The sequence below is a fragment of the Apium graveolens genome, chromosome 11, assembly GCF_009905375.1.
Source record: "Apium graveolens cultivar Ventura chromosome 11, ASM990537v1, whole genome shotgun sequence".
NCBI classification, from domain to species: Eukaryota; Viridiplantae; Streptophyta; class Magnoliopsida; order Apiales; family Apiaceae; genus Apium; species Apium graveolens.
This window is the reverse complement of record NC_133657.1, coordinates 69,175,558-69,182,531: the sequence shown is the minus strand read 5'-3', so window position 1 is coordinate 69,182,531 and position 6,974 is coordinate 69,175,558. Positions and strand designations below refer to the sequence as shown.

Below are 6,974 nucleotides of genomic sequence, written 5' to 3'. Positions count from 1 at the left end.
ATTATTTCTTGGGCGTTGAAGTATCACAAGGAGCAGACGGGATTTTTGTTTCACAAAAGAGGTATGCAAAAAGTATTCTTGACAAATTTAATATGTCAAATTGCAAGCCGGTTTCAACACCCCTGGTTGTTAGTGAAAAATTATCAAAAGTTGATGGAACATCAAAGGTAGATTGCTCTCATTACAGAAGTTTGGTGGGTAGCTTGTTGTATGTTACAGCAACAAGGCCTGACATAATGTTTGCAACAACTCTACTCTCAAGATTTATGCAATCCTAGTCAAACACATTTTGGAACAACAAAAAGAATTCCGAGATACTTGCAGGGAACACTTGACTATGGGATTTTTTACAAAGCTGGAGAAAATCTGAATCTTATTGCTTACTCGGATAGTGATTGGGCTGGAAGTATAGATGACATGAAGAGTACATCTGGCTATGCAATTTTACTTGGAACAAACATTTGTTCTTGGTTGTCAAAGAAGCAGAAAGTTGTTGCACAATCATCAGCAGAAGCTGAATATGTAGCAGCTGTAAAAGCAACTTCTCAAGTAATTTGGTTAAGGATGATTCTTGAAGATACTGGAGAAAAGCAAAACGAAGCTACAATTCTATTCTGTGACGATAAATCAGCTATTTCCATTACAAAAAATCCAGTGTGTCATGAGAGGACAAAACACATTGCAATCAAATATCATTTTATCAGGGATGCAGTTGAAGAAGGAGAGATATAACTACAATATTGCAAGACTCAAGAACAACTTGCCGACATTTTTACAAAGGCTCTTCCTAAAGAGAAATTTTGCTACTTACGTGAACGCATTGGAGTTGTCAGACAAGTGCATTAAGGGGGAGTGTTGGAATTCATGCACTTTCTATCTTTTATATATTCATGCATCTTGTAATCAAGTTCATTTAGAGGTTAATTGTATCAACTCTCTAAATGACTCTCTAGAAAGATCTGTAGTATCTATATATAGTCTATTCTACAACATATGTAATCAATCAATTCAATGAAAGGAATCATATTCAGAAATATTAAAACATTCTATCATCTTTTAGAGCTCTGCAGTAGATTCCTACAAAATGATCCTCTCTTACCTTACAAATTTACTATGACAACAAATATTCCTTACAAATTTCAAATATAATGATCAGGCACAGAATATTCTGAAGAAGAAGAAAAATTACTGATATTACCTTTAGTAGCATATCAAAAGCAACAATGAGTCATGAGTAGGGGTGTAAACGAGCCAAACCGTTCGTGAGCTACTCGAGCTCGGCTCGTAAAAAATTCGAATTCGGCTAAAAAATAGTCGAGCCGAGCTCGAGCTTTTCAAATTTTTAACCGAGCCGAGCTCGAGCTTCAAATTATTCGGCTCGTAAGGTTCGCGAGCCTTATCGAGCCTCTATTATTTTTAATTTTTTTTATTAAAAATATATTTTTATGTAAATATTTAATATTTATTATATATCATTTATTTTTATCGAGTCGAACTCGAGCCGAACTCGAGTCGAACCGATCATATTTTGAATTATTTGTTAATATTTAGTGAATTAATTCGAGCTTTCGAGTCGAACTCGAGCTTACCGAACCTTTTACGAACCGAGTTTCGAACTTGAAATTAAAGGCTCGATCGAGCTCGAGCTCGAACCCGAACTATTTTCATCGAGGTCGAGCCGAGCCTGGAAGTACATTCCCATGCCTGCACCAAACCAATAAAGTCTTGTCAAAATGATAAACAACCTGCATACATTTTCATGTTCACATCATTGTCATAAATTTCTTGCAGCACTAAACTCTTAGGATCAATTTAGTAGATACAGGATATGCATATCTAAAAATTAGCTAGACCCCTTTCAAGTAGTCTGATATCTCTGCACCTGACTTGTACCTGAACCTAACTGCACTTGGGAGTTTATGAGATATTTACTACTTTCAATTGCAGTTAAAAACAGGTCATTTAATTTCTCTCCTCATCCCTCCGAAAACCAATTCAGTTTTCATTTAAATCCCTTGTTTATTCCAGCTCTACTGGGAAACTGCAAATTCAGAGACTTAGATAGTAATGTAAACATTTTAGTCCGAGTCCGCTAGTATTTTATGAAGAACACATAAACAGTAATGTATTGGAGACTTGGGGTTGATGGAAATTTTTTGTGAAATGAGGTTGATTTAAGGCTCTGAAACCAAGATTACTAGAATTCAGATAAGTGACAACGGACGTAACATTACATCAGGAAACTAACAGAAGCAAGGGGAGGAAACTACCACTGGTTCTTAGTTAGTGGCTCATACTACAATGAACTAAAATACAGACTTGCAGAACAAACTAAATCACTCATAATTGATAGGATTATAGCATGTTAAATTGAGATCACTTCACAAACCATACTAATTACTTACATAACTACCATAAACTCTAGTCACTTCTAGTACATTATTTATCGTCGTTCTTAAAGAGCAAAAACAAAGTCATTATGCAATCTCCAAGCTGAGTGTCTATAATTATTAAGAGTTTCATCCACTCAACGCCTCAGCCTATACAAATATTTTCCACCTATGGGTGGCTATAAGTTTACAGATAACTGAAAGAAGCCACCACTCTACTTGGTGAGACAGAATAAATTTGGAGGAAATGGAATGAAATGTATAATATAATATTCCGTAGGTAGACAATAGTATTCAACATTTCATCCCTTCACATATTCCAAAAATGTAATAAGAAAATTAAAGCAGAGCTAAATTCCACCAATTTGGAGATGAAAGCATATTTTTAATTCCTACCCACTTTTTTATAAACCTTGTGATAAAATCTTTGATGTCTCTCATTTTCCACTGCTCCCTCTAATATCCTTTCTTACACCTCTACTTTCCTTCAAAATATTCCATGCCATTCATTCCTGTCCCAATACATATACTGATCACACCGAAACCATCCACACAGAACCGTAATACGCAATCATAAAAACTAATCATCCATTTAAAAGCTTAACAAAGCTCCTCTTCGCCTGAAAACCTAAAAACAATAAAAACATAATGCAAGGAATAATCAACCCTATATTGTGCAAAAATCCATGGCAATTTAATAGCCATCCACAGGAATTCCTGCCAACAGCTAAATCTGGGTGAAGGGAGCTTGGCTTCAACCCCGCAAATACTGTGAACCTCTCAGGTAAATCCACTACTACAAACACCCTCTCATTTTTCTCATGCTCTTACACTTAATAGAGATATTGAAAATGATGGAACCCAGACCAGAAGTGTTAACTGGAAAAACCAAAGCTCCAAAACCAACACCACCTCTTTTGGATTAACGGCTACCCCTGTTGACCCTCTCACCCTGGTAGATTGTTGAATCCCTCGCTGCAATATTGCTGGTGATTTCTTTATACCTCCTGACACCGTGGCTACAAACACCACAATACCTTTCACACAAACTCAACCATTACAATCTACTCTATACCCGTTCGCCTGCCCCTATATCCCTATTTCACACAAAATACAGTAACTCCACTTCTTATTTTTGCCAGTCAACTGCAAGCCACTACCCTGTAGGAAGCTAGTTTTTGCCCCCCCCAAACCAAACCAAATCAATACACCAACCAAGTAGCCAACCACAGTTTAATAACCAGCAATAATTGGCACATTCTGACTGGAGTAACTCAAGAACCTCCACCAATCAATCACCTTATAAGGTCCCTAAGGTAGAATTTCCTAAATTCGATGGGAAGGAGCCTAGGAGTTGGGTCAGTAAATGTGACAAATTCTTTCAATTGAACCCTTATATTGATCCAAGGTCAAAGGTTATTTGTGTTGCATTGTTTATAAATTGGGAAGCTGATGTATGGTACCGAACTATTGAAGAGTCAAAGCCCAACTTATTTGTGGGGAGAATTCACCCAACTGGTTTATCATAGGTTCTCAAATGTAGGATTTGAAAATGTTGTAGGTCAATTCAACAACGTTGTGCAAAATGGGCGAGTGGATGAATACATAGCAAATTTTGAGGAATTAAGAAACTATGTTATGGCACAGGAAGGCTTCCATGGAGAATCATACTATGTAGACAATTTTATCAGTGGGTTGAAGGAAGAAATCTCCTAACAACTCTACAATCAAAAGCCAAAAACCATGCAGGAGACAAGGGAGTTAGCCAGGAGACAGGAGTACCTCTTAAATGTACTAAATAAGAGGTACAAATCAATCATTAAGAGTAGTTATCAAGGTCCCTATAGCAAATTCTTTTCCATCACCAAGAGTACAAAACAATATAGTCCTTCTTCGGGAAACAAACCAGCAACTGAGGGCTTCAAAAGGTTAACTCTAGCTGAGCTCAATGATAAAAAGTCCAAGGGACTTTGTTTCCACTGTGATAAAAAATATGAAGTTGGTCACAATTGCAAAAAAAAAATTATATGTTATGCTAGAGGATGAATACATTAACCAATCTGAATCAAGGATTGAGGAAGAAACCATACAATGGGAGGAGGAATGCCCTATTCAGATCCTTGTTACTACTGAGGGAGAGGTCAAGGTGTTACTGCACGCTAACATTGGTTCTAAAGGTGTTCACACACTTAAATTGCAAGGTCAATTGAAGGGCAGAATTATCAGTATTTTGGTAGATAGTGGATCTTCACACAATTTTATCTCTTTTAGTCTGGTAAAGTCCTTGAATATCAGGCCTAGTCCTTGTACTTTATTCAATGTAACTGTTTCCAACGGGGGAAAATTACAGTGCGCTAATATGGTGGAAAACATTCATTTCCAAGTGGAAAAGATATAATTCAAGGATGACATGGATATAATACCTCTAGGTGGTTATGATATGATACTGGGAGTTCAATGTATGACGAATGTTCCCTTCACCTTTGACTTCCAACAAGAAAGCATCTCAATCAACTATAGGGGCAAAAAGGTGGTCCTGAAGCAACCAATTTTAGAAGGTGCCATCAAATTGAAATCACAACTAAATGATAAAAATACATATCATCAGAAAGAGGCTTACTACCTGGTACAAGTGGCTGCGGTAGAGCTTAAAGAAGGGAAATCCAAGGACCTTTCAGAATCACTCAAATTGTTGATATGAGATTATGAATATATATTTTCCACTCCTCAACAACTACCCCCGCCAAGAAATCAAGATCACCACGTCGTACAAGCTGAAATTGAAAGCATCACCAAGGAATTGCTATCTAGTGGTATTATATGGAGTAGCACATCACCTTTTGTCTCCCCTGTCTTGTTGGTTAGAAAAAGAGATGGAACATGGCGGTTGGTTATCGATTATAGAGCATTAAATACTGTCACGGTGAAAAACAAATTCCCAATACCCGTTATTAAGGAATTATTGGCTGAGTTAAAGGGTAGAAGAGTGTATACTGAATTGGATTTGCGAAGCGGTTATCATGAAATACGCGTGCACCCCGAAGATATCTACGAAACCGCTTTCAAAACCCACCAAGGGCTATTCGAATTCATAGTCATGCCCTTTGGGCTATCTAATGCTCCGGCATCATTCCAAGTCCTTATGAATGAAGTTTTTTCAGATTACTTGAGAAAGTTCGTATTGGTTTTCTTCGATGATATTCCCATTTACAGCAGCAGTGAAAAGGAGCACCTGCAGCACTTGCAACTGTATTTGAGGTCCTGAGAAAACATAAACTTTATGTCAAGAAAAGCATATATGAATTTGCCAAAAACTGTGTCGAGTACCTGGGCCATGTTATATCACAAGATGGTGTAGCAGCAGACAGAAATAAAATCATGGCAATGTTAGAATGGCCAATACCAAGGAACATAAAGGCATTGAGGGGTTTCCTTGGGCTGACCTGATATTATAGACGGATTGTGAGGCACTACGAAGTCATCAATCAGCCTTTAACACAACCATTAAAGAAGGCAAAGTTCTCTGGGACAGAAGAAGCCAATACTGCCTTCAACAAGCTCAAGGATATCATGACAGGCACCCCTGTATTGGCCCTACCAGATTTCTCTAAACCGCTAATAGTGGAGACTGATGCCTGCAATAGCGGTGCTGGTGCCCTACTTATGCAAGACGGAAGACCCATAGCTTATATGAGCAAGGCACTTGGTACAAAGCACTTGGAACTTTTCACGTACGAAAAAGAGCTTTTGGAAATCATAATGGCTGCCCAAAAATGGCGAGCTTATTTATTGGGCCACCCCCTTTCATTGTTAAGACCGATCAAGAGGCCAATAAATATATTATGGAACAAAGAATTATCACCATCTTACAACAAAATGGTCTGTCCAAATTACTCGGTTTTGACTATACAATTGCCTACAAGAGAGGAAAGGAGAACTTGGCTGCAGACGTTCTCCTAGTAGTACATGAAGATGTGGAATGTATGTTAATTTCAATATAGAAACCAACTTGGAGAGATGAACTGGCAGATAGTATTCTACAAGATCCAGATGCACAACAGATCATAGCAAATCTACTCATTAATCCTCAAATGGAAGGGGTTACATACATATACACTGATGGGGAACTAAAGAAGAATGGTAGATTTTATGTTGGCACAACTAATGATCTAATGGCATGAATTTGTACAGCACTGATGAGCAGTGCAGAAGGAGGACATTTGGGTATTAGTGCAACCATCAAAAGAGCAGAACGGCTATTTTATTGGCCTACTCTAAAACAGGACTTAACAATAATAATCAGGGAGTGACACATTTGTCAACGGAATAAACCAGAACACATACGAACGGATGAAATGGTATTGTTGGGCGCAAGAATAAAGGAGGAAGAGGGAAAGACTATAGATAGGACTTTAATATATAAGCTTATAATAAAAAACCCAATACAGGCCCAATTGTAAGGGGAAAATCCCACTAAAGGCACCCTATAAATATAGGCTAATTGCCCTACTTGAAGGGGGTTGGAAAAATAAGTATGAATAAAGAATATTGTTTCTCACATAAACATTACTCATTTTAGGGTTT

The 6,974-nt window shown here is 37.6% G+C and overlaps 1 long non-coding RNA gene across 2 annotated transcripts; it reads right to left on the bottom strand.

The window, feature by feature from the left end:
- Nucleotides 1-1,162: 1,162 nt before the first annotated feature.
- LOC141698678 (uncharacterized) lies at nt 1,163-6,282 on the bottom strand. Of its 2 annotated transcripts, none has more exons than XR_012565198.1 (3): nt 5,014-6,282; nt 4,814-4,926; nt 1,163-1,704 (listed from the first exon to the last, which is right to left on the bottom strand). It is a non-coding gene; the product is annotated as an uncharacterized LOC141698678 (long non-coding RNA). The 2 variants fall into 2 exon arrangements; XR_012565197.1 differs by lacking the exon at nt 1,163-1,704 and adding an exon at nt 3,165-4,369.
- Nucleotides 6,283-6,974: the final 692 nt, after the last annotated feature.